This window comes from Pseudophryne corroboree, unplaced genomic scaffold (genome assembly GCF_028390025.1).
Source record: "Pseudophryne corroboree isolate aPseCor3 unplaced genomic scaffold, aPseCor3.hap2 scaffold_494, whole genome shotgun sequence".
NCBI classification, from domain to species: Eukaryota; Metazoa; Chordata; class Amphibia; order Anura; family Myobatrachidae; genus Pseudophryne; species Pseudophryne corroboree.
In genome coordinates, this window is record NW_026970101.1 from 464573 (window position 1) to 490107 (window position 25535).

At 46.9% G+C, this 25535-nt stretch overlaps 24 non-coding genes and 1 pseudogene across 24 annotated transcripts; 7 read left to right on the forward strand and 18 right to left on the reverse strand.

Moving 5' to 3' along the window:
- Positions 1 to 458: 458 nt before the first annotated feature.
- On the reverse strand, positions 459 to 621 carry LOC135030075 (U1 spliceosomal RNA). Its single transcript, XR_010226133.1, has one exon. It is a non-coding gene; the product is annotated as a U1 spliceosomal RNA (small nuclear RNA).
- Positions 622 to 773: 152 nt separating this feature from the next.
- LOC135030155 (U1 spliceosomal RNA) lies at positions 774 to 937 on the reverse strand. The gene has a single exon (XR_010226207.1). It is a non-coding gene; the product is annotated as a U1 spliceosomal RNA (small nuclear RNA).
- Positions 938 to 1608: 671 nt separating this feature from the next.
- LOC135030049 (U1 spliceosomal RNA) lies at positions 1609 to 1771 on the reverse strand. The gene has a single exon (XR_010226115.1). It is a non-coding gene; the product is annotated as a U1 spliceosomal RNA (small nuclear RNA).
- Positions 1772 to 1923: 152 nt separating this feature from the next.
- Positions 1924 to 2087, reverse strand: LOC135029953 (U1 spliceosomal RNA). The gene has a single exon (XR_010226023.1). It is a non-coding gene; the product is annotated as a U1 spliceosomal RNA (small nuclear RNA).
- A 674-nt stretch (positions 2088 to 2761) lies between these two features.
- LOC135030033 (U1 spliceosomal RNA) lies at positions 2762 to 2924 on the reverse strand. Its single transcript, XR_010226101.1, has one exon. It is a non-coding gene; the product is annotated as a U1 spliceosomal RNA (small nuclear RNA).
- Positions 2925 to 3076: 152 nt separating this feature from the next.
- Positions 3077 to 3240, reverse strand: LOC135029963 (U1 spliceosomal RNA). Its single transcript, XR_010226033.1, has one exon. It is a non-coding gene; the product is annotated as a U1 spliceosomal RNA (small nuclear RNA).
- A 674-nt stretch (positions 3241 to 3914) lies between these two features.
- Positions 3915 to 4077, reverse strand: LOC135030055 (U1 spliceosomal RNA). The gene has a single exon (XR_010226121.1). It is a non-coding gene; the product is annotated as a U1 spliceosomal RNA (small nuclear RNA).
- Positions 4078 to 4229: 152 nt separating this feature from the next.
- On the reverse strand, positions 4230 to 4393 carry LOC135030145 (U1 spliceosomal RNA). Its single transcript, XR_010226198.1, has one exon. It is a non-coding gene; the product is annotated as a U1 spliceosomal RNA (small nuclear RNA).
- A 144-nt stretch (positions 4394 to 4537) lies between these two features.
- Positions 4538 to 4653, forward strand: LOC135030106 (U5 spliceosomal RNA). Its single transcript, XR_010226159.1, has one exon. It is a non-coding gene; the product is annotated as a U5 spliceosomal RNA (small nuclear RNA).
- Positions 4654 to 4923: 270 nt separating this feature from the next.
- LOC135030124 (U5 spliceosomal RNA) lies at positions 4924 to 5040 on the forward strand. Its single transcript, XR_010226177.1, has one exon. It is a non-coding gene; the product is annotated as a U5 spliceosomal RNA (small nuclear RNA).
- Positions 5041 to 5326: 286 nt separating this feature from the next.
- Positions 5327 to 5439, forward strand: LOC135030121 (U5 spliceosomal RNA). Its single transcript, XR_010226174.1, has one exon. It is a non-coding gene; the product is annotated as a U5 spliceosomal RNA (small nuclear RNA).
- Positions 5440 to 10252: 4813 nt separating this feature from the next.
- On the reverse strand, positions 10253 to 10415 carry LOC135030081 (U1 spliceosomal RNA). The gene has a single exon (XR_010226135.1). It is a non-coding gene; the product is annotated as a U1 spliceosomal RNA (small nuclear RNA).
- A 144-nt stretch (positions 10416 to 10559) lies between these two features.
- LOC135030103 (U5 spliceosomal RNA) lies at positions 10560 to 10675 on the forward strand. Its single transcript, XR_010226156.1, has one exon. It is a non-coding gene; the product is annotated as a U5 spliceosomal RNA (small nuclear RNA).
- Positions 10676 to 10945: 270 nt separating this feature from the next.
- On the forward strand, positions 10946 to 11061 carry LOC135030112 (U5 spliceosomal RNA). Its single transcript, XR_010226165.1, has one exon. It is a non-coding gene; the product is annotated as a U5 spliceosomal RNA (small nuclear RNA).
- A 286-nt stretch (positions 11062 to 11347) lies between these two features.
- On the forward strand, positions 11348 to 11463 carry LOC135030100 (U5 spliceosomal RNA). The gene has a single exon (XR_010226153.1). It is a non-coding gene; the product is annotated as a U5 spliceosomal RNA (small nuclear RNA).
- Positions 11464 to 11738: 275 nt separating this feature from the next.
- On the forward strand, positions 11739 to 11854 carry LOC135030119 (U5 spliceosomal RNA). Its single transcript, XR_010226172.1, has one exon. It is a non-coding gene; the product is annotated as a U5 spliceosomal RNA (small nuclear RNA).
- A 6626-nt stretch (positions 11855 to 18480) lies between these two features.
- Positions 18481 to 18644, reverse strand: LOC135030063 (U1 spliceosomal RNA). Its single transcript, XR_010226126.1, has one exon. It is a non-coding gene; the product is annotated as a U1 spliceosomal RNA (small nuclear RNA).
- A 671-nt stretch (positions 18645 to 19315) lies between these two features.
- LOC135030067 (U1 spliceosomal RNA) lies at positions 19316 to 19478 on the reverse strand. The gene has a single exon (XR_010226128.1). It is a non-coding gene; the product is annotated as a U1 spliceosomal RNA (small nuclear RNA).
- A 152-nt stretch (positions 19479 to 19630) lies between these two features.
- Positions 19631 to 19794, reverse strand: LOC135029969 (U1 spliceosomal RNA). Its single transcript, XR_010226039.1, has one exon. It is a non-coding gene; the product is annotated as a U1 spliceosomal RNA (small nuclear RNA).
- A 668-nt stretch (positions 19795 to 20462) lies between these two features.
- Positions 20463 to 20626, reverse strand: LOC135030036 (U1 spliceosomal RNA). The gene has a single exon (XR_010226104.1). It is a non-coding gene; the product is annotated as a U1 spliceosomal RNA (small nuclear RNA).
- A 152-nt stretch (positions 20627 to 20778) lies between these two features.
- Positions 20779 to 20942, reverse strand: LOC135030137 (U1 spliceosomal RNA). Its single transcript, XR_010226190.1, has one exon. It is a non-coding gene; the product is annotated as a U1 spliceosomal RNA (small nuclear RNA).
- A 670-nt stretch (positions 20943 to 21612) lies between these two features.
- LOC135030051 (U1 spliceosomal RNA) lies at positions 21613 to 21775 on the reverse strand. Its single transcript, XR_010226117.1, has one exon. It is a non-coding gene; the product is annotated as a U1 spliceosomal RNA (small nuclear RNA).
- Positions 21776 to 21927: 152 nt separating this feature from the next.
- Positions 21928 to 22092, reverse strand: LOC135029973 (U1 spliceosomal RNA). Its single transcript, XR_010226043.1, has one exon. It is a non-coding gene; the product is annotated as a U1 spliceosomal RNA (small nuclear RNA).
- A 702-nt stretch (positions 22093 to 22794) lies between these two features.
- Positions 22795 to 22929, reverse strand: LOC135030064 (U1 spliceosomal RNA; annotated as a pseudogene).
- A 152-nt stretch (positions 22930 to 23081) lies between these two features.
- LOC135030142 (U1 spliceosomal RNA) lies at positions 23082 to 23245 on the reverse strand. The gene has a single exon (XR_010226195.1). It is a non-coding gene; the product is annotated as a U1 spliceosomal RNA (small nuclear RNA).
- Positions 23246 to 25535: the final 2290 nt, after the last annotated feature.

The following is a 25535-nucleotide window of genomic DNA, read 5'->3' on the forward strand; positions in this document are numbered from 1 at the left end:
TGGGGGAAGGCCTGCAGCAGATGGATTTGCATATGGTGATGTCATCCAAGCAGTGGGTCAAAGTTGGCTTCAACCCTCGTCTGCATATGAAAATAAAAAAGGGGTGTGCAGGGCATGGCGGCCTTTTGCGGCGCTTGGATGACCCCTAGTTCGCATTAAACACCTCCACCTTCCTTCGGTGTGGGGCTCATGTTGGCTATGCCCCAGCCCCTGAAGCATTCAAGCTGATTTCTTGCAGCAGCTGGGCACTGTAACAGCTCCAGAGCTGCTCTGTAAAGCAAGTAAAAGGGTGTGGGCCCTGCAGCACTACCTGTAGTTTGCATTGTGCGTTGGAAGGCACAAAGTAAGCAGACGGGAGAAGTCAGGATAGTGCACAAGGGCATAGAAGGGAGCGGCTCAAGAAAAGAGAAGTGGAAACAGACAGCAAACTAGGCTGGAGAGAGACCTGAGACAAAGAGATCTGAATTATACGAGAGCCGACCAGAGGAAACACAAATTATGTAATCAAGTGTCCCACATTTGGGGAAATCGTAGGAGCAGCACACCCAGAGTGCATTGGGTGAGCCTTGCCCTGGGAGAAGCACCTTCCTGATCATAGTATCTCACCTGGCAGGTAAGTAGGAGTTGGGCTAGAGCTGGGGAGGGTCGCTGTTCGGGCACCCCCCTGTCAAGTGAAGGAGATCCAACTGAGGCAGCACAAGGAAACTCTCGAAAAAAGAACAAGGCTAGAGGAAGATCTGAGACAAAGAAATCTGACTTTTACCAGAGCTGACCAGAGGAAAGCACAAACACAGTCCCCCACTACCACAAATAATGCAGTCGAGTTTCCCACATTTGGGGAAATCACAGGGGTCAGCATACCCAGAATGCAATGAATGAACTTCACCCTGGGAGAACAATCTTCATGACAATTGTATCTCCTATGCAAAATAAGTATGATTTGGGATAGGGCTGGGGAGGGCCGCTGCTCAGGCACATCTCTGTCAAGTAAAGGAGATTCAACTGAGGCAGCACAAGGGAACTCTCATCTGGGGACAACAACTGCAGGGAGAACACATATTTTCAGATGAACATGGGAGAGCAGAAGGCTGCCTAATACTGAAGCACCCCCAAACAACAAACCAAATGCAACAACTAGTACAAGCATTCCTGGGAAAAGGTCTGCAGAAGACGGATTTGCATACGGTGATGTCATCCAAGCAGTGGGCCAAAGTTGGCTGGAACCCTCATCTGCATATGAAAAGAGAAAAGGGGTATGCAGGGCATGGCGGCCTTTTGCGGCGCTTGGATGACCCTTAGTTAGCATTAAACACCTCCACCCTCCGTCGGTGTGGGGCTCATGTTGGCTATGCCCCAGCCCCTGAAGCATTCAAGCTGATTTCTTGCAGCAGCTGGGCACTGTAACAGCTCCAGAGCTGCTCTGTAAGGCAAGTAAAAGGGTGTTGGCCCTGCAGCACTACCTGTAGTTTGCATTGTGCGTTGGAAGGCACAAAGTAAGCAGACAGGTGAAGTCAGGAGAGTGCACAAGGGCATAGAAGGCAGCGGCTCAAGAAAAGAGAAGTGGAAACAGACAGCAAACTAGGCTGGAGAGAGACCTGAGACAAAGAGATCTGAATTATACGAGAGCCGACCAGGGGAAACACAAATTATGCAGTCAAGTTTCCCACATTTGGGGAAATCACAGGAGCAGCACACCCAGAGTGCAATGGGTGAGCCTTGCCCTGGGAGAAGCACCTTCATGATCATAGTATCTCACCTGGCAGGTATGTAGGAGTTGGGCTAGAGCTGGGGAGGGTCGCTGCTCGGGTACCCCCCTGTCAAGTGAAGGAGATCAAACTGAGGCAGCACAATGGAACTCTCGAAAGAAGAACAAGGCTAGAGGAAGATCTGAGACAAAGAAATCTGACTTTTACCAGAGCTGACCAGAGGAAAACACAAACACAGTCCCCCACTACCACAAATAATGCAGTTGAGTTTCCCACATTTGGGGAAATCACAGGGGTCAGCATACCCAGAATGCAATGAATGAACCTCACCCTGGGAGAACAATCTTTATGACCATGGTATCGCCTATGCAAAATAAGTATGATTTGGGATAGGGCTGGGGAGGGCCGCTGCTCAGGCACATCTCTGTCAAGTAAAGGAGATTCAACTGAGGCAGCACAAGGGAACTCTCATCTGGGGACAACAACTGCAGGGAGAACACATATTTTCAGATGAACATGGGAGAGCAGAAGGCTGCCTAATACTGAAGCACCCCCAAACAACAAACCAAATGCAACAACTAGTGCAAGCATTCCTGGGGGAAGGCCTGCAGCAGATAGATTTGCATATGGTGATGTCATCCAAGCAGTGGGTCAAAGTTGGCTTCAACCCTCGTCTGCATATGAAAAGAGAAAAGGGGTGTGCAGGGCATGGTGGCCTTTTGCGGCACTTGGCTGACCCCTAGTTTGCATTAAACACCTCCACCCTCCTTCGGTGTGGGGCTCATGTTGGCTATGCCCTAGCCCCTGAAGCATTCAAGCTGATTTCTGGTAGCAGCTGGGCACTGTAACAGCTCCAGAGCTGCTCTGTAAGGCAAGTAAAAGGGTGTGGGCCCTGCAGCACTACCTGTAGTTCGCATTGTGCGTTGGAAGGCACAAAGTAAGCAGAAAGGAGGAGAAGTCAGGATAGTGCGCAAGGGCATAGAAGGGAGCGGCTCAAGAAAAGAGAAGTGGAAACAGACAGCAAACTAGGCTGGAGAGAGACCTGAGACAAAGATATCTGAATTATACGAGACCTGACCAGGGGAAACACAAATTATGCAGTCAAGTTTCCCACATTTGGGGAAATCGCAGGAGCAGCACACCCAGAGTGCAATGGGTGAGCCTTGCCCTTGGAGAAGCACCTTCATGATCATAGTATCTCACCTGGCAGGTAAGTAGGAGTTGGGCTAGAGCTGGGGAGGGTCGCTGCTCGGGCACCCCCCTGTCAAGTGAAGGAGATCCAACTGAGGCAGCACAAAGGAACTCTCGAAAGAAGAACAAGGCTAGAGGAAGATCTGAGACAAAGAAATCTGACTTTTACCAGAGCTGACCAGAGGAAAGCACAAACACAGTCCACCACTACCACAAATAATGCAGTCGAGTTTCCCACATTTGGGGAAATCACAGGGGTCAGCATACCCAGAGTGCAATGAATGAACCGCACCCTGGGAGAACAATCTTCATAACAATGGTATCTCCTATGCAAAATAAGTATGATTTGGGATATGGCTGCGGAGGGCCGCTGCTCAGGCACATCTCTGTCAAGTAAAGGAGATTCAAATGAGGCAGCACAAGGGAACTCTCATCTGGGGACAACAACTGCAGGGAGAACACATATTTTCAGATGAACATGGGAGGGCAGAAGGCTGCCTAATAATGAAGCACCCCCAAACAACAAACCAAATGCAACAACTAGTGCAAGCATTCCTGGGGGAAGGCCTGCAGCAGATGGATTTGCATACGGTGATGTCATCCAAGCAGTGGGTCAAAGTTGGCTTCAACCCTCGTATGCATATGAAAAGAGAAAAGGGGCGTGCAGGGCATAGCGGCCTTTTGCGGCGCTTGGATGACCCCTAGTTCGCATTAAACACCTCCACCCTCCTTCGGTGTGGGGCTCATGTTGGCTATGCCCCAGCCCCTGAAGCATTCAAGCTGATTTCTTGCAGCAGCTGGGCACTGTAACAGCTCCAGAGCTGCTCTGTACGGCAAGTAAAAGGGTGTGGGCCCTGCAGCACTACCTGTAGTTTGCATTGTGCATTGGAAGGCACAAAATAAGCAGACAAGAGGAGAAGTCAGGATAGTGCACAAGGGTATAAAAGGGAGGGGCTCATGAAAAAAGAAGTGGAAACAGACAGCAAACTAGGCTGGAGAGAGACCTGAGACAAAGAGATCTGAATTATACGAGAGCCGACCAGGGGAAACACAAATTATGCAGTCAAGCTTCCCACATTTGGGGAAATCGCAGGGGCACCACACCCAGAGTGCAATGGGTGAGCCTTGCCCTGGGAGAAGCACCTTCATGATCATAGTATCTCACCTGGCAGGTAAGTAGGAGTTGGGCTAGAGCTGGGGAGGGTCGCTACTCGGGCACCCCCCTGTCAAGTGAAAGAGATCCAACTTAGGCAGCACAAGGGAACTCTCGAAAGAAGAACAAGGCTAGAGAAAGATCTGAGACAAATAAATCTGACTTTTACCAGAGCTGACTAGAGGAAAGCACAAACACAGTCCCCCACTACCACAAATAATGCAGTCGAGTTTCCCACATTTGGGGAAATCACAGGGGTCAGCATACCCAGAATGCAATGAATGAACCTCACCCTGGGAGAACAATCTTCATGACCATGGTATCGCCTATGCAAAATAAGTATGATTTGGGATAGGGCTGGGGAGGGCCGCTGCTCAGGCACATCTCTGTCAAGTAAAGGAGATTCAGCTGAGGCAGCACAAGGGAACTCTCATCTGGGGACAACAACTGCAGGGAGAACACATATTTTCAGATAAAAATCTTGGTCATGCTCTGGTTTCTCTTCAGAACGAACAAATCTTTCGCCTCTTACTAAAGATTTCCGTGGAGAGGAGCAAAACCGAGTTTTATCTCAATTTTTGCATGCCCCATCTTTTTGGGGTTTCTTTTACCGGTTTAAAGATAGAATGAGTGTGCTTTAATGTAAGCTCATTTGCATAGAAATGACAGTAAATGTTTATTTATGTTCAAACAGAACTTTCTTGACAATGCTACTTGCTTTAAAGATCTGGGAGCACATGGAATACAGTACAAACCATGCTTATAGCAAGGAGAAGCCAGGTGAGAAATCTGCTTTCTTTCAAATTGGGCGCTCACTTTGATCTGAATGAGGACTGCTGGCACAGCACTCAGGCGACAGGTGGAATCTTGGTCATGCTCTGGTTTCTCTTCAGAATGAACAAATCTTTCGCCTTTTATTAAAGATTATCCGTGGAGAGGAGCAAAACTGAGTTTTATCTCAATTTTTGCATGCCCCATATTATTGGGGTTTCTTTTATCAGTTTAAAGACAGAACGAGTGTGCTTTCTTGTTAGCTTTAATGTAAGTTTATTTGCATAACAATGACAATAAATGTCTGTTTCTTTTCAAGCAGAACTTTCTTGACCATACTAATTGCTTGAAAGATCTGGGAGCACATGGAAAAGAGTACAAACCATGTTTATAGCAAGGGGAAGCCTGGTGAGAAATCTGCTTTCTTTCTTTCAAATTGGGTGCTCACTTTGAGCTGAATGAGGACTGCTGGCATGGCACTCAGGCGACAGGTGGAATCTTGGTCATGCTCTGGTTTCTCTTCAGAACGAACAAATCTTTCGCCTTTTACTAAAGATTTCCGTGGAGAGGAGCAAAACTGAGTTTTATCTCAATTTTTGCATGCCCCATATCATACCTCCCAACTGTCCCGATTTTCGCGGGACAGTCCCGTTTTTTGGGGACTGTCCCGCTGTCCCACCTGCGGGCCGCAGTGTCCCGCGGTGGGGAGGACAGTTGGGAGGCTCTGTCTGTCGCTGCCCTGCTTAGCAGAGCAGCGGTGAATAGTCGCTGTGCGCACAGCGTCTATTCACTGAAGTCAGAGGGAGAGGTGGCATGCCAGCGGCTCACAGAGCGCTGGGCATGCCCCCTCAGTGCAGAAAACGGGGGCGTGACTCGCGATCGCGGGTCCTCCCGCGAAGCCATGCCCCTTTTTACTTAGGCCACGCCCTTTTTGGGAGCGCGTGCGACTTCGCCGCGCGTGTGTCCCTCTTTGCGAGCCGACAAAGTTGGGAGGTATGCCCATATTATTGGGGTTTCTTTTATCAGTTTAAAGACAGAACGAGTGTGCTTTCTGGTTAGCTTTAATGTAAGTTTATTTGCATAACAATGACAGTAAATGTTTGTTTCTTTTCAAACAGAACTTTCTTGACCATGCTACTTGCTTGAAAGATCTGGGAGCACATGGAAAACAGTACAAACCATGCAGTATCACAAGAGCCTTTATTTGATCTTTCATGAAGATAGAGCAGAATTGAGGACACGTCAACAATTTCTGCCGAAGGTGGTTCATCTTTCCACATGGTGCCTTTGGCCACTGACACCTTCGTTGAGTCAAAGTCTCTGGCTGTGGTCAGAACTTTGAAAATTTATGTCACCAGAACGGTTCAGATTAGGAAAACAGAGGCTCTGTTTGTCCTGTATGCTCCCAACAGGATTGGGTGTCCTGCTTCCATGTAGACCATTATGCGCTGGATCTGTGGTAAGATTCAGCATGCTCATTCCATGGCAGGATTGCCGTTACTGAATTAGGTGAAGACCCATTCTACTAGAAAGGTGGGTTCATCCTGGGCAGCTGGTCGGGGAGTCTCGGCATTGCAACTTTGCCGAGCAGCTATTTAGTAAACACTTTTGCTAAGTTTTACAAGTTTGATACCTTGGCCGATGATAACCTCAAGTTGGGTCATTCGGTGCTGCAGAGTCGTACGCACTCTTCCACCCGTTCAAGAGCTTTGGTATAACCCCATGGTTCTTAATGTGACCCCAGCATCCTCTAGGTCGTATGAGAAAATAGGATTTTAATACCTACCGGTAAATCCTTTTCTCTTAGTCTGTAGAGGATGCTGGGCACCCGTCCCAGTCCATACTGTGTCTGCAGTTATTACTTGTGGTTATACACATGTTGTGTTATGGTTCTGGTCAGCTTTTTGCTGCAATTATTCATGCCGTTGGCTTGTGTTCTGTTGAATGCCACGTTCTGCGGCATGCTTAAGGTGTGAGCTGGTAAGATGCTCACCTTAGTTTAACAATAAATCCTTTCCTCGAAATGTCCGTCTCCATGGGCACAGTTCCTATAACTGGAGTCTGGAGGAGGGGCATAGAGGGAGGAGCCAGTTCACACCCTTTGATAGTCTTAAAGTGCCCATGTCTCTTGCGGATCCCGTCTATACCCCATGGTTCTTAATGTGACCCCAGCATCCTCTACGGACTAAGAGAAAAGGATGCCCTTGCGCACTATCCTGACTTCTCCTCCCGTCTGCTTACTTTGTGCCTTCCAACGCACAATGCAAACTACAGGTGGTGCTGCAGGGCCCACACCCTTTTACTTGCCTTACAGAACAGCTCTGGAGCTGTTACAGTGCCCAGCTGCTGCAAGAAATCAGCTTGAATGCTTCAGGGGATGGGGCATGGCCAACATGAGCCCCACACCAAAGGAGGGTGGGGGTGTTTAATGAGAACTAGGGGTCATCCAAGCACTGCAAAAGGCCGCCATGCCCTGCACGCCCCTTTTCTCTTTTCATATGCAGATGAGGGTTCCAGCCAACTTTGGCCCACTGCTTGAATAACATCACTGTATGCAAATCCGTCTGCTGCAGACCTTCCCCCAGGAAGGCTTGTACTAGATGTTGCATATGGTTTGATATTTGATGGTGCTTCAGTATTAGGCAGCCTTCCACCCTCCCATGTTCATCTGAACAGATGTGGTCTCCCTGCAGTTGTTGTCCCCAGACGAGAGTTCCCTTGTGCTTCCTCAGTTGAATCTCCTTAACTTGACGGGGGAGGGGCTGCCCGAGCAGCCACCCTCCCCAGCCCTATCCCAACTCATACTTATTTTGCATATGAGATCTCTTGATCATGAAGATTGTTCTCACAGGGTGAGGTTCATCCATTATATTTTAAAATAGAAAGGTACAAATTACATATTTGAATTGCATTTATGTGCTGGATTCAAATGTCCCCCCCCCCCCTTCCTTTCTCAATTGTGCCCGTCAGCAGCTATTCTAAGGTTGCTGCCAATGGGTGTGACACATTAATTTCTTCTGTGGGGTACACTGGACTCCACAAGGATTCACATTGGGGTGTAGAGTAGGATCTTGATCTGAGGCACCAACCGGCTCAAAGCTTTTGACTGTTCCCAAGATGCTCAGTGCATTCTCCTCTATAACCCCGCTTCCATGAACAGGGAGCTCAGTTTGTAGTTGGTGCCTTCAGTAGCAGGCCACTTAACAGGGGCCTGCCTCAGGCAGCCTATTCTTAGCTATAAATTTTGACAAGAAAAGAAGAACTTGTTTTATGAGAATCTACAAGGGCTGCAGCAGGCTAGGTCTAATAGACATCTTTACTGCAGCTTCATCACTCCCAGCGGCGCTGTATACTCCCGTGCCCTGGTTGCTGGGTCACTGCAGCGGAGGGTCCGGTTTCATCCTAAGGTCAGTCACACACACACCACCCTTCCGGATCACGAGGCCGCTGATGAAGGGGAGCGTGGCCGTAGGGGGTGGACCGTGTGCGCACTGGCGTGGACACTGATTACTGGGCAGCCGCTCCACTAGCCACCAGGTACAGTTAAGGAGCACAGGTCTGGGGGTTTTTCTCCTATATTAACCCAATTTTGTACTGCCCGCAGCGCATTGTGATAGGTAATAGGGCCTGATTCAGGTTGGATTGCAATCACAATAAGCGATCCAACTGCAAAAATTGCTAAGAGCATACGCATGTGCCTGCATTTTCTGCGGCACCCCGCAGAGAATGCGATCGCCTCTGCCTGTCAATCGGGGCGGGGGGGGATAGGTGGGTCAGCAACACTCCATTTCCAAGTCAGGGATGGAGCGGTGCGGGGGCAAGGCTTCAAAATGGGGTCTGCAACGGAGTAGACACAGGGGGCGTGGTCACAGCGGCTGTATGACATCACATTCAGCCGCTGTGATCACAAAAATGGTGGCGGCTTCCTGCGCGCACATACAGTCTGCACCAGCAGGAGGCTACACCATTTTTTATGATCACGCTGAACTGCAGTGCGACTGCAATTACAGCATGGTCAAGAAGGGAGGCGTCATGCTGGGTGGCCATGCCCTTTCACTGTGCAGGAGCCAGCACCGCTCACACACTAGTCCCCGGGTGCAGCCCCCAACCCCCGGGACACCCGGAGCAACAAAATGTAGATTCAGGCCACCAGGCCACGCCCCTACCTATGAAACCATGCCTCCTTTTTACCATTGCGCTGCTTATCTGCGCGCACTGCATTACAATCTCCCTCGCCACCTCTCTGGGTGTCACCAGTGATAGTGACACCTCTGCCATGCTTGTAGCAGCTGGTCCTAAGATCTACGCCTCAAGCCCTGAGTGTTTGCCCTTGTGACTTGTTGATCATCATAGCGAAGCAGATGCTTACAGAAAACTGCAGGGGCTTAGATTGAAAATAAAAAAATTGATTGGTATAAGGTAGAGAGGAGCGGGTTCGGTTCTCCGAGAACCGAATTCCCCACGAACTCCACGTTGTTTACACTGGTCCGAGGCAGGCTCGGTTGTTCCCGCCTGACTCGCAAAACCTGAACAAGGGAAAATGTCATCATCCCGCTGTCGGATTCTCGCGAGATTCGGATTCCATATAAAGAGCTGCGCGTTGCCGCCATTTTTACTCGTGCATTGAAGAGAGAGCGGAATGGACGTGGCTATGTTCTCTCAGTGGAAATCTCAATATCAGTGCTCAGTATCAGTGGTTACTTATTGCTGCTCAGTAATACTAGTAGTGTGTCTCTCCTGCTCAGTGTCAGTTCTCAGTAGTATCCTCATCAGTGCTCAGTATCACTGCTCATTGTCTTGTGCTGCATTGTGGTGCTCAGCATACTACAGTACATTACTAATAGTCCAGTGCTGCATCTTGCTGCTCAGTGTCAGTTCTAGTATCCTCATCAGTGCTCACTATCACTGTTCATTGCATTTTGGTTTTCTGTATACTACAGTAACATAGTAATATAGTAACATATAGTAACATAGTTTTTGAGGTTGAATAGAGGCAAATTGCCCATCGTGTTCAACCTGTTTTAAGTTGTGATGATTCTACATACTTGCTGAATAATGTTTTATGACTAGTTAGCTACTATAACTCATGTTACCCCCGGATTAACCATGTTGATATTTTAAGTATTATAACCTTAGATAGCTTTTTCATTCAGAAATGTATCCATTCCTTTTTTAAATCCAATTACAGAGTCCGCCATTACCACCTTCCCTGGCAGGGAATTCCACATCCTGATTGCCCTAACAGTGAAGATCATAGTATCTCACCTGGCAGGTAAGTAGGAGTTGGGCTAGAGCTGTGGAGGATTGCTGCTCGGGCACCCCCTGTCAAGTGAAGGAGATCCAACTGAGGCAGCACAAGGGAACTCTCGAAAGAAGAACAAGGCTAGAGGAAGATCTGAGACAAAGAAATCTGACTTTTACCAGAGCTGACCAGAGGAAAGCACAAACACAGTCCCCCACTACCACAAATAATGCAGTCGAGTTTCCCACATTGGGGAAATCACAGGGGTCAGCATACCCAGAATGCAATGAATGAACCTCACCCTGGGAGAACAATCTTCATGACCATGGTATCTCCTATGCAAAATAAGTATGATTTGGGATAGGGCTGGGGAGGGCCACTGCTCAGGCACATCTCTGTCAAGTAAAGGAGATTCAACTGAGGCAGCACAAGGGAACTCTCATCTGGGGACAACAACTGCAGGGAGAACACATATTTTCAGATGAAAATCTTGGTCATGCTCTGGCTTCTCTTCAGAACGAACAAATCTTTCGCCTTTTACTAAAGATTTCCGTGGAGAGGAGCAAAACTGAGTTTTACCTCAATTTTTGCATGCCCCATCTTTTTGGATTTTCTTTTATCGGTTTAAAGATAGAATGAGTGTGCTTTAATGAAAGCTCATTTGCATAGAAATTACAGTAAATGTTTGTTTCTTTTCAAACAGAACTTTCTTGACCATGCTACTTGCTTGAAAGATCTGGGAGCACATGGAATACAGTACAAACCATGCTTATAGCAAGGAGAAGCCAGGTGAGAAATCTGCTTTCTTTCAAATTGGGCGCTCACTTTGATCTGAATGAGGACTGCTGGCATGGCACTCAGGCGACAGGTGGAATCTTGGTCATGCTCTGGTTTCTCTTCAGAATGAACAAATCTTTCGCCATTTATTAAAGATTTCCGTGGAGAGGAGCAAAACTGAGTTTTATCTCAATTTTTGCATGCCCCATATTATTGGGGTTTCTTTTATCAGTTTAAGGACAGAATGAGTGTGCTTTCTTGTTGGCTTTAATGTAAGTTTATTTGTATAACAATGACAGTAAATGTCTGTTTCTTTTCAAACAGAACTTTCTTGACCATGCTACTTGCTTGAAAGATCTGGGAGCACATGGAAAAGAGTACAAACCATGCTTATAGCAAGGGGAAGCCTGGTGAGAAATCTGCTTTCTTTCTTTCAAATTGGGTGCTCACTTTGAGCTGAATGAGGACTGCTGGCATGGCACTCAGGCGACAGGTGGAATCTTGGTCATGCTCTGGTTTCTCTTCAGAACGAACAAATCTTTCGCCTTTTACTAAAGATTTCCGTGGAGAGGAGCAAAACTGAGTTTTATCTCAAATTTTGCATTCCCCATCTTATTGGGGTTTTATTTTATCTGTTTAAAGATAGAACGAGTGTGCTTTAATGTAAGCTCATTTGCATAGAAATGACAGTAAATGTTTGTTTCTTTTCAAACAGAACTTTCTTGACTATACTAATTGCTTGAAAGATCTGGGAACACATGGAAAAGAGTACAAACCATGTTTATAGCTAGGGGAAGCCTGGTGAGAAATCTGCTATCTTTCTTTCAAATTGGGTGCTCACTTTGAGCTCAATGAGAACTGCTGGCATGGCACTCAGGCGACAGGTGGAATCTTGGTCATGCTCTGGTTTCTCTTCAGAACTAACAAATATTTCGCCTTTTATTAAAGATTTCCGTGGAGAGGAGCAAAACTGAGTTTTATCTCAATTTTTGCATGCCCCATATTATTGGGGTTTCTTTTATCAGTTTAAAGACAGAACGAGTGTGCTTTCTTGTTAGCTTTAATGTAAGTTGCCATAGATGCAGTGAAACACACGTGTAGGGCACGGCGTGTCCGCGTGTATTTGACTCATGTGAAATGTTATAAAACAAAAATATATGATTATGATGTTAGCTGTTAGTCTCCACTAATAGGGAATAGAAGCTGAGCTATAAGAAAGGAATACACTAGATATGATGTCACTTAGCAGATACAATGTCTAAAGTGCATACAGATAGCTACTAATAACTCTTGATAAGAAAGTATATCAGTGTGGGTATATTTATATGATGGGATATTGGGACTAGTGAATATATATCACTCCTGCTGTCCAGATTGGCAATAACCAGACAATTATGATAAGAGTAGAGATGTCACATGGGCTGCTATAGATATTAATTTAATGCTGTATGTGTCATTTGTTACAAATGGATACATTTTCTATGAGTCAGCCTAGCAGCTGCATGTTCTAACAGAACACTATCCTCACACAGAATCTGCTAACCTTGAGATAACTAAATGACAGTGTGTAACAGTCTCTTTACTATAAGACTGTTACAAAGTAATATATATATTTGAAGTCAGTCTAGCAGCTGTGTGTTCCAGCAGTTTATAAGACAAAGAAAATCTCCTATTGTGGAATCTAGACACATGGGACTGCTGGCCTGTGTCATACTATTTCTATGTAATACCAGTAACATGTATATAACTGTTACATAATTGTTACAAATGGATAAATCTTTGAGTCAGCCTAGCAGCTGCATGTCCTAACAGGACACCATAAATCCTTTACAGTGTAACAAATTGATTGGTAACACTTAAAGGCTGGAGAGCAGTTATATGCCTTACTAGCATACTCAATATACCACATTATTACACCAGTTACCACGATTATTGACAGCGCATTTGATATATTATATTACCCTCACACTGAGTCTGTTTACCTTTAGATAACTAAGTGACCGAATATGTAACAGTTTCTCTATCATAAGACTGTTACAAAGTGAGATAGATATATTTGGAAGTCAGTCAAACAGCTGTGTGTTTCAGCGGTTTATAAGAAAATTCCTCATTGTGGAATCTGGACCACTAAGGGTTATTATATATATAGCACATGGAATTGCCACATCTCCCTATATGATAATTTCATTACACTGTAACATAATAAGAATTAACTCTTTAACAGTGTAAATAGAGAGTAATGAATCTCTGACACATGGAATATATTATTTCTTAGATGAATTGGATAAACCATTATGACAGACACTTTGCTTCCTAATAAGAATTGAGGTGGCTATACCTCTAAGGAAAGCATTATTGCCTACGCCTAGATCAGATTAAATAAGATCTGGCTGAATATATGAAGGAAGGTTGCTATTTATATGAGAATTGGAATTGCTATATTCCTTAAGGCAACCCCACCGATTGATATATGTTGTCAATTAAGTATATCTGAACGGCTATATCTGGACCAGATTTAATAAGATCTGGCTGATTATATGAAGGAGGGCTGCTATTTATATTGGAATTGCCATATTCCTTAAGGCAACCGCACCTGTTGGTATATCTCGCCAATTAACTATATCTAAACAGCTAAATTAAAGCTATTCATCATTTTTTTAGTTTGGATATTAATAAATATGATCTTTCCATGATGCATAGAGATTTCCCTATCAAGTGATTCCTTATCCGATATAGAAAGCTATCCCCCTGTGGTATTGAATTTAGGAATATAGTCTTAGGGGACACAGAGAAATAAGTGATCCCCATCTACCTAAGCACCCCACAAATTGGAGGTTAGCTTACCGGTTATACTCAATCACCCCCACAAATTCGCCAATGGGGATGGCTTCCCGGGAGGTAACCCCTATTGAGTGAAGGGAGTATATAGGATACGACCCAGTGGTACCTGACGACATAGATACTAACAGCTATTTAATAACATTACGCTAGAAAGTGATTATTAGCAACATATATATCTATATAAACAACCCCGCCAGGGTTGTGCCTTCAAAAATAATCACACACGGACACGCTTTTTAAACCTTTTTTTCACATCTCTTTATTCTTCTTATGCACATGTATGTTAGTTCTGTGATTTTAACCTTTATGTTTCACTGCAGTTTGGGATAATAATATTAATATTTATCCAATTTTAATACATACTTAATAAAGGTTATATTTTATGATTCATTCATTCTGTCCAGTGCGTCAACAGTGCAGATTTCTTCTTGTTTTTTCTCCCAAATTCTATAACAATGACAGTAAATGTTGTTTCTTTTCAAACAGAACTTTCTTGACCATGCTACTTGCTTGAAAGATCTGGGAGCACATGGAAAACAGTACAAACCATGCAGTATCACAAGAGCCTTTATTTGATCTTTCATGAAGATAGAGCAGAATTGAGGACACGTCAACAATTTCTGCCGAAGGTGGTTCATCTTTCCACATGGTGCCTTTGGCCACTGACACCTTCGTTGAGTCAAAGTCTCTGGCTGTGGTCAGAACTTTGAAAATTTATGTCACCAGAACGGTTCAGATTAGGAAAACAGAGGCTCTGTTTGTCCTGTATGCTCCCAACAGGATTGGGTGTCCTGCTTCCATGTAGACCATTATGCGCTGGATCTGTGGTAAGATTCAGCATGCTCATTCCATGGCAGGATTGCCGTTACTGAATTAGGTGAAGACCCATTCTACTAGAAAGGTGGGTTCATCCTGGGCAGCTGGTCGGGGAGTCTCGGCATTGCAACTTTGCCGAGCAGCTATTTAGTAAACACTTTTGCTAAGTTTTACAAGTTTGATACCTTGGCTGATGATAACCTCAAGTTGGGTCATTCGGTGCTGCAGAGTCGTACGCACTCTCCCACCCGTTCAAGAGCTTTGGTATAACCCCATGGTTCTTAATGTGACCCCAGCATCCTCTAGGTCGTATGAGAAAATAGGATTTTAATACCTACCGGTAAATCCTTTTCTCTTAGTCCGTAGAGGATGCTGGGTACCCGTCCCAGTCCATACTGTGTCTGCAGTTATTACTTGTGGTTATACACATGTTATGTTATGGTTCTGGTCAGCTTTTTGCTGCAATTGTTCATGCCGTTGGCTTGTGTTCTGTTGAATGCCACGTTCTGCGGCATGCTTAAGGTGTGAGCTGGTAAGATGCTCACCTTAGTTTAACAATAAATCCTTTCCTCGAAATGTCCGTCTCCCTGGGCACAGTTCCTATAACTGGAGTCTGGAGGAGGGGCATAGAGGGAGGAGCCAGTTCACACCCTTTGAAAGTCTTAAAGTGCCCATGTCTCTTGCGGATCCCGTCTATACCCCATGGTTCTTAATGTGACCCCAGCATCCTCTACGGACTAAGAGAAAAGGATGCCCTTGCGCACTATCCTGACTTCTCCTCCCGTCTGCTTACTTTGTGCCTTCCAACGCACAATGCGAACTACAGGTGGTGCTGCAGGGCCCACACCCTTTTACTTGCCTTACAGAACAGCTCTGGAGCTGTTACAGTGCCCAGCTGCTGCAAGAAATCAGCTTGAATGCTTCAGGGGATGGGGCATGGCCAACATGAGCCCCACACCAAAGGAGGGTGGGGGTGTTTAATGCGAACTAGGGGTCATCCAAGCACCGCAAAAGGCCGCCATGCCCTGCATGCCCCTTTTCTCTTTTCATATGCAGATGAGGGTTCCAGCCAACTTTGGCCCACATCTTGGATGACATCACCGTATGCAAATCCGTCTTCTGCAGACCTTCCCCCAGGAATGCTTGTACTAGTTGTTGCATATGGTTTGATATTTGATGGTGCTTCAATATTAGGCAGCCTTCCACCCTCCCATGTTCATCTGAACAGATGTGGTCTCCCTGCAGTTGTTGTCCCCAGACGAGAGTTCCCTTGTGCGTCCTCAGTTGAATCTCCTTAACTTGACGGGGGAGGGGCTGCCCGAGCAGCCACCCTCCCCAGCCCTATCCCAACTCATACTTATTTTGCATATGAGATCTCTTGATCATGAAGATTGTTCTCACAGGGTGAGGTTCATCCATTATATTTTAAAATAGGAAGGTACAAATTACATATTTGAATTGCATCTATGTGCTGGATTCAAATGTCCCCCCCCCCCTTCCTTTCTCAATTGTGCCCGTCAGCAGCTATTCTAAGGTTGCTGCCAATGGGTGTGACACATTAATTTCTTCTGTGGGGTACACTGGACTCCACAAGGATTCACATTGGGGTGTAGAGTAGGATCTTGATCTGAGGCACCAACCGGCTCAAAGCTTTTGACTGTTCCCAAGATGCTCAGCGCATCCTCCTCTATAACCCCGCTTCCATGAACAGGGAGCTCAGTTTGTAGTTGGTGCCTTCAGTAGCAGGCCACTTAACAGGGGCCTGCCTCAGGCAGCCTATTCTTAGCTATTAATTTTGACAAGAAAAGAAGAACTTGTTTTATGAGAATCTACAAGGGCTGCAGCAGGCTAGGTCTAATAGACATCTTTACTGCAGCTTCATCACTCCCAGCGGCGCTGTATACTCCCGTGCCCTGGTTGCTGGGTCACTGCAGCGGAGGCTCCAGTTTCTTCCTAAGGTCAGTCACACACACACCGCCCTTCCGGATCACGAGGCCGCTGATGAAGGGGAGCGTGGCCGTAGGGGGTGGACCGTGTGCGCACTGGCGTGGACACTGATTACTGGGCAGCCGCTCCACTAGCCACCAGGTACAGTTAAGGAGCACAGGTCTGGGAGTTTTACTCCTATATTAACCCAATTTTGTACTGCCCGCAGCGCATTGTGATAGGTAATAGGGCCTGATTCAGGTTGGAATGCAATCACAATAAGCGATCCAACTGCAAAAATTGCTAACAGCATACGCATGTGCCTGCATTTTCTGCGGCACCCCGCAGAGAATGCGATCGCCTCTGCCTGTCAATCGGGGCGGGGGGGGGAGAGGGGGGTCAGCAACACTCCATTTCCAAGTCAGGGATGGAGCGGTGCGGGGGCAAGGCTTCAAAATGGGGTCTGCAACGGAGGAGACACAGGGGGCGTGGTCACAGCGGCTGTATGACATCACATTCAGCCGCTGTGATCACAAAAATGGTGGCGGCTTCCTGCGCGCACATACAGTCTGCACCAGCAGGAGGCTACACCATTTTTTATGATCACGCTGAACTGCAGTGCGACTGCAATTACAGCATGGTCAAGAATGGAGGCGTCATGCTGGGTGGCCATGCCCTGTCACTGTGCAGGAGCCAGCACCGCACACACACTAGTCCCCGGGTGCAGCCCCCAACCCCCGGGACACCCGGAGCAACAAAATGTAGATTCAGGCCACCAGGCCACGCCCCTACCTATGAAACCATGCCTCCTTTTTACCATTGCGCTGCTTATCTGCGCGCACTGCATTACAATCTCCTTCGCCACCTCTCTGGGTGTCACCAGTGATAGTGACACCTCTGCCATGCTTGTAGCAGCTGGTCCTAAGATCTACGCCTCAAGCCCTGAGTGTTTGCCCTTGTGACTTGTTGATCATCATAGCGAAGCAGATGCTTACAGAAAACTGCAGGGGCTTAGATTGAAAATAAAAAAATTGATGGGTATAAGGTAGAGAGGAGCGGGTTCGGTTCTCCGAGAACCGAATTCCCGACGAACTCCACGTGGTTTACACTGGTCCGAGGCAGGCTCGGTTGTTCCCGCCTGACTCGGAAAACCTGAACAAGGGAAAATGTCATCATCCCGCTGTCGGATTCTCTCGAGATTCGGATTCCATATAAAGAGCTGCGCGTTGCCGCCATTTTTACTCGTGCATTGAAGAGAGAGCGGAGAGGACGTGGCTATGTTCTCTCAGTGGAAATCTCAATATCAGTGCTCAGTATCAGTGGTTACTTATTGCTGCTCAGTAATACTAGTAGTGTGTCTCTCCTGCTCAGTGTCAGTTCTCAGTAGTATCCTCATCAGTGCTCAGTATCACTGCTCATTGTCTTGTGCTGCATTGTGGTGCTCAGCATACTACAGTACATTACTAATAGTCCAGTGCTGCATCTTGCTGCTCAGTGTCAGTTCTAGTATCCTCATCAGTGCTCACTATCACTGCTCATTACATTGTGGTGTTCTGTATACTACAGTAACATAGTAATATAGTAACATATAGTAACATAGTTTTTGAGGTTGAATAGAGGCAAATTGCCCATCGTGTTCAACCTGTTTTAAGTTGTGATGATTCTACATACTTGCTGAATAATGTTTTATGACTAGTTAGCTACTATAACTCATGTTACCCCCGGATTAACCATGTTGATATTTTAAGTATTATAACATTGGATAGCTTTTTCATTCAGAAATGTATCCATTCCTTTTTTAAATCCAATTACAGAGTCCGCCATTACCACCTTCCCTGGCAGGGAATTCCACATCCTGATTGCCCTAACAGTGAACATCATAGTATCTCACCTGGCAGGTAAGTAGGAGTTGGGCTAGAGCTGTGGAGGATTGCTGCTCGGGCACCCCCTGTCAAGTGAAGGAGATCCAACTGAGGCAGCACAAGGGAACTCTCGAAAGAAGAACAAGGCTAGAGGAAGATCTGAGACAAAGAAATCTGACTTTTACCAGAGCTGACCAGAGGAAAGCACAAACGCAGTCCCCCACAACCACAAATAATGCAGTCGAGTTTCCCACATTTGGGGAAATCACAGGGGTCAGCATACCCAGAGTGCAATGAATGAACCTCACCCTGGGAGAACAATCTTCATGACCATGGTATCTCCTATGCAAAATAAGTATGATTTGGGATAGGGCTGGGGAGGGCCGCTGCTCAGGCACATCTCTGTCAAGTAAAGGAGATTCAACTGAGGCAACACAAGGGAACTCTCATCTGGGGACAACAACTGCAGGGAGAACACATATTTTCAGATGAACATGGGAGGGCAGAAGGCTGCCTAACACTGAAGCACCCCCAAACAACAAACCAAATGCAACTACTAGTGCAAGCATTCCTGGGGGAAGGCCTGCAGCAGATGGATTTGCATATGGTGATGTCATCCAAGCAGTGGGTCAAAGTTGGCTTCAACCCTCGTCTGCATATGAAAATAAAAAAGGGGTGTGCAGGGCATGGCGGCCTTTTGCGGCGCTTGGATGACCCCTAGTTTGCATTAAACACCTCCACCTTCCTTCGGTGTGGGGCTCATGTTGGCTATGCCCCAGCCCCTGAAGCATTCAAGCTGATTTCTTGCAGCAGCTGGGCACTGTAACAGCTCCAGAGCTGCTCTGTAAAGCAAGTAAAAGGGTGTGGGCCCTGCAGCACTACCTGTAGTTTGCATTGTGCGTTGGAAGGCACAAAGTAAGCAGACGGGAGAAGTCAGGATAGTGCACAAGGGCATAGAAGGGAGCGGCTCAAGAAAAGAGAAGTGGAAACAGACAGCAAACTAGGCTGGAGAGAGACCTGAGACAAAGAGATCTGAATTATACGAGAGCCGACCAGAGGAAACACAAATTATGTAATCAAGTGTCCCACATTTGGGGAAATCGTAGGAGCAGCACACCCAGAGTGCATTGGGTGAGCCTTGCCCTGGGAGAAACACCTTCCTGATCATAGTATCTCACCTGGCAGGTAAGTAGGAGTTGGGCTAGAGCTGGGGAGGGTCGCTGTTCGGGCACCCCCCTGTCAAGTGAAGGAGATCCAACTGAGGCAGCACAAGGAAACTCTCGAAAAAAGAACAAGGCTAGAGGAAGATCTGAGACAAAGAAATCTGACTTTTACCAGAGCTGACCAGAGGAAAGCACAAACACAGTCCCCCACTACCACAAATAATGCAGTCGAGTTTCCCACATTTGGGGAAATGACAGGGGTCAGCATACCCAGAATGCAATGAATGAACCTCACCCTGGGAGAACAATCTTCATGACAATGGTATCTCCTATGCAAAATAAGTATGATTTGGGATAGGGCTGGGGAGGGCCGCTGCTCAGGCACATCTCTGTCAAGTAAAGGAGATTCAACTGAGGCAGCACAAGGGAACTCTCATCTGGGGACAACAACTGCAGGGAGAACACATATTTTCAGATGAACATGGGAGAGCAGAAGGCTGCCTAATACTGAAGCACCCCCAAACAACAAACCAAATGCAACAACTAGTACAAGCATTCCTGGGAAAAGGTCTGCAGAAGACGGATTTGCATACGGTGATGTCATCCAAGCAGTGGGCCAAAGTTGGCTGGAACCCTCATCTGCATATGAAAAGAGAAAAGGGGTATGCAGGGCATGGCGGCCTTTTGCGGCGCTTGGATGACCCTTAGTTCGCATTAAACACCTCCACCCTCCGTCGGTGTGGGGCTCATGTTGGCTATGCCCCAGCCCCTGAAGCATTCAAGCTGATTTCTTGCAGCAGCTGGGCACTGTAACAGCTCCAGAGCTGCTCTGTAAGGCAAGTAAAAGGGTGTTGGCCCTGCAGCACTACCTGTAGTTTGCATTGTGCGTTGGAAGGCACAAAGTAAGCAGACAGGAGAAGTCAGGAGAGTGCACAAGGGCAAGGGCAGGGGCTCAAGAAAAGAGAAGTGGAAACAGACAGCAAACTAGGCTGGAGAGAGACCTGAGACAAAGAGATCTGAATTATACGAGTAGCCAACCAGAGGAAACACAAATTATGTAGTCAAGTGTCCCACATTTGGGGAAATCGTAGGAGCAGCACACCCAGAGTGCAATGGGTGAGCCTTGCCCTGGGAGAAGCACCTTCCTGATCATAGTATCTCACCTGGCAGGTAAGTAGGAGTTGGGCTAGAGCTGGGGAGGGTCGCTGCTCGGGCACCCCCCTGTCAAGTGAAGGAAATCCAACTGAGGCAGCACAAGGAAACTCTCAAAAAAAGAACAAGGCTAGAGGAAGATCTGAGACAAAGAAATCTGACTTTTACCAGAGCTGACCAGAGGAAAGCACAAACACAGTCCCCCACTACCACAAATAATGCAGTCGAGTTTCCCACATTTGGGGAAATCACAGGGGTCAGCATACCCAGAATGCAATGAATGAACCTCACCCTGGAAGAACAATCTTCATGACCATGGTATCTCCTATGCAAAATAAGTATGATTTGGGATAGGGCTGGGGAGGGCCGCTGCTCAGGCACATCTCTGTCAAGTAAAGGAGATTCAACTGAGGCAGCACAAGAGAACTCTCATCTGGGGACAACAACTGCAGGGAGAACACATATTTTCAGATGAACATGGGAGAGCAGAAGGCTGCCTAATACTGAAGCACCCCAAACAACAAACCAAATGCAACAACTAGTACAAGCATTCCTGGGGGAAGGTCTGCAGAAGACGTATTTGCATACGGTGATGTCATCCAAGCAGTGGGCCAAAGTTGGCTGGAACCCTCATCTGCATATGAAAAGAGAAAAGGGGTATGCAGGGCATGGCGGCCTTTTGCGGCGCTTGGATGACCCTTAGTTCGCATTAAACACCTCCACCCTCCGTCGGTGTGGGGCTCATGTTGGCTATGCCCCAGCCCCTGAAGCATTCAAGCTGATTTCTTGCAGCAGCTGGGCACTGTAACAGCTCCAGAGCTGCTCTGAAAGGCAAGTAAAAGGGTGTGGGCCCTGCAGCACTACCTGTAGTTTGCATTGTGCGTTGGAAGGCACAAAGTAAGCAGACAGGAGAAGTCAGGAGAGTGCACAAGGGCATAGAAGGCAGCGGCTCAAGAAAAGAGAAGTGGAAACAGACAGCAAACTAGGCTGGAGAGAGACCTGAGACAAAGAGATCTGAATTATACGAGAGCCGACCAGGGGAAACACAAATTATGCAGTCAAGTTTCCCACATTTGGGGAAATCGCAGGAGCAGCACACCCAGAGTGCAATGGGTGAGCCTTGCCCTGGGAGAAGCACCTTCATGATCATAGTATCTCACCTGGCAGTTATGTAGGAGTTGGGCTAGAGCTGGGGAGGGTCGCTGCTCGGGTACCCCCCTGTCAAGTGAAGGAGATCAAACTGAGGCAGCACAATGGAACTCTCGAAAGAAGAACAAGGCTAGAGGAAGATCTGAGACAAAGAAATCTGACTTTTACCAGAGCTGACCAGAGGAAAACACAAACACAGTCCCCCACTACCACAAATAATGCAGTTGAGTTTCCCACATTTGGGGAAATCACAGGGGTCAGCATACCCAGAATGCAATTAAATGAACCTCACCCTGGGAGAACAATCTTTATGACCATGGTATCTCCTATGCAAAATAAGTATGATTTGGGATAGGGCTGGGGAGGGCCGCTGCTCAGGCACATCTCTGTCAAGTAAAGGAGATTCAACTGAGGCAGCACAAGGGAACTCTCATCTGGGGACAACAACTGCCGGGAGAACACATATTTTCAGATGAACATGGGAGGGCAGAAGGCTGCCTAATACTGAAGCACCCCCAAACAACAAACCAAATGCAACAACTAGTACAAGCATTCCTGGGGGAAGGTCTGCAGAAGACGGATTTGCATACAGTGATGTCATCCAAGCAGTGGGCCAAAGTTGGCTGGAACCCTCATCTGCATATGAAAAGAGAAAAGGGGTATGCAGGGCATGGCGGCCTTTTGCGGCGCTTGGATGACCCTTAGTTCGCATTAAACACCCCCACCCTACTTCGGTGTGGGGCTCATGTTGGCCATGCCCCAGCCCCTGAAGCATTCAAGCTGATTTCTTGCAGCAGCTTGGCACTGTAACAGCTCCAGAGCTGCTCTGTAAGGCAAGTAAAAGGGTGTGGGCCCTGCAGCACTACCTGTAGTTTGCATTGTGCATCGGAAGGCACAAAGTAAGCAGACAGGAGGAGAAGTCAGGATAGTGCACAAGGGTATAGAAGGGAGGGGCTCAAGAAAAAAGAAGTGGAAACAGACAGCAAACTAGGCTGGAGAGAGACCTGAGACAAAGAGATCTGAATTATATGAGAGCCGACTAGGGGAAACACAAATTATGCAATCAAGTTTCCCATATTTGGGGAAATCGCAGGGGCAGCACACCCAGAGTGCAATGGGTGAGCCTTGCCCTGGGAGAAGCAACTTCATGATCATAGTATCTCACCTGGCAGGTAAGTAGGAGTTGGGCTAGAGCTGGGGAGGGTCGCTGCTCGGGCACCCCCCTGTCAAGTGAAGGAGATCCAACTGAGGCAGCACAAGGGAACTCTTGAAAGAAGAACAAGGCTAGAGGAAGATCTGAGACAAAGAAATCTGACTTTTACCAGAGCTGACCAGAGGAAAGCACAAACACAGTCCCCCACTACCACAAATAATGCATTTGAGTTTCCCACATTTGGGGAAATCACAGAGGTCAGCATACCCAGAACGCAATGAATGAACCTAACCCTGGGAGAACAATCTTCATGACCATGGTATCTCCTATGCAAAATAAGTATGATTTGGGATAGGGCTGGGGAGGGCCGCTGCTCAGGCACATCTCTGTCAAGTAAAGGAGATTCAACTGAGGCAGCACAAGGGAACTCTCATCTGGGGACAACAACTGCAGGGAGAACACATATTTTCAGATGAACATGGGAGGGCAGAAGGCTGCCTAATACTGAAGCACCCCCAAACAACAAACCAAATGCAACAACTAGTGCAAGCATTCCTGGGGGAAGGCCTGCCGCAGATGGATTTGCATATGGTGATGTCATCCAAGCAGTGGGTCAAAGTTGGCTTCAACCCTCGTCTGCATATGAAAAGAGAAAAGGGGCATGCAGGGCATGGCGGCCTTTTGCGGCGCTTGGCTGACCCCTAGTTTGCATTAAACACCTCCACCCTCCGACGGTGTGGGGCTCATGTTGGCTATGCCCCAGCCCCTGAAGCATTCAAGCTGATTTCTTGCTGCAGCTGGGCACTGTAACAGCTCCAGAGCTGCTCTGTAAGGCAAGTAAAAGGGTGTGGGCCCTGCAGCACTACCTGTAGTTTGCATTGTGCGTTGGAAGGCACAAAGTAAGCAGACAGGAGAAGTCTGGAGAGTGCACAAGGGCATAGAAGGCAGCGGCTCAAGAAAAGAGAAGTGGAAACAGACAGCAAACTAGGCTGGAGAGAGACCTGAGACAAAGAGATCTGAATTATACGAGAGCCGACCAGGGGAAACACAAATTATGCAGTCAAGTTTCCCACAGGAGTATATAGGATACGACCCAGTGGTACCTGACGACATAGATACTAACAGCTATTTAATAACATTACGCTAGAAAGTGATTATTAGCAACATATAAATCTATATAAACAACCCCGCCAGGGTTGTGCCTTCAAAAATAATCACACACGGACACGCTTTTTAAACCTTTTTTTCACATCTCTTTATTCTTCTTATGCACATGTATGTTAGTTCTGTGATTTTAACCTTTATGTTTCACTGCAGTTTGGGATAATAATATTAATATTTATCCAATTTTAATACATACTTAATAAAGGTTATATTTTATGATTCATTCATTCTGTCCAGTGCGTCAACAGTGCAGATTTCTTCTTGTTTTTTCTCCCAAATTCTATAACAATGACAGTAAATGTTGTTTCTTTTCAAACAGAACTTTCTTGACCATGCTTCTTGCTTGAAAGATCTGGGAGCACATGGAAAACAGTACAAACCATGCAGTATCACAAGAGCCTTTATTTGATATTTCATGAAGATAGAGCAGAATTGAGGACACGTCAACTATTTCTGCCGAAGGTGGTTCATCTTTCCACATGGTGCCTTTGGCCACTGACACCTTCGTTGAGTCAAAGTCTCTGGCTGTGGTCAGAACTTTGAAAATTTATGTCACCAGAACGGTTCAGATTAGGAAAACAGAGGCTCTGTTTGTCCTGTATGCTCCCAACAGGATTGGGTGTCCTGCTTCCATGTAGACAATTATGCGCTGGATCTGTGGTAAGATTCAGCATGCTCATTCCACGGCAGGATTGCCGTTACTGAATTAGGTGAAGACCCATTCTACTAGAAAGGTGGGTTCATCCTGGGCAGCTGGTCGGGGAGTCTCGGCATTGCAACTTTGCCGAGCAGCTATTTAGTAAACACTTTTGCTAAGTTTTACAAGTTTTAGAGTAAAGGAGATTCAACTGAGGCAGCACAAGGGAACTCTCATCTGGGGACAACAACTGCAGTGAGAACACATATTTTCAGATGAACATGGGAGGGCAGAAGGCTGCCTAATACTGAAGCACCCCCAAACAACAAACCAAATGCAACAACTAGTACAAGCATTCCTGGGGGAAGGTCTGCAGAAGACGGATATGCATATAGTGATGTCATCCAAGCAGTGGGCCAAAGTTGGCTGGAACCCTCATCTGCATATGAAAAGAGAAAAGGGGTATGCAGGGCATGGCGGCCTTTTGCGGCGCTTGGATGACCCTTAGTTCGCATTAAACACCCCCACCCTCCTTCGGTGTGGGGCTCATGTTGGCCATGCCCCAGCCCCTGAAGCATTCAAGCTGATTTCTTGCAGCAGCTTGGCACTGTAACAGCTCCAGAGCTGCTCTGTAAGGCAAGTAAAAGGGTGTGGGCCCTGCAGCACTACCTGTAGTTTGCATTGTGCATTGGAAGGCACAAAGTAAGCAGACAGGAGGAGAATTCAGGATAGTCCACAAGGGTATAGAAGGGAGGGGCTCAAGAAAAAAGAAGTGGAAACAGACAGCAAACTAGGCTGGAGAGAGACCTGAGACAAAGAGATCTGAATTATA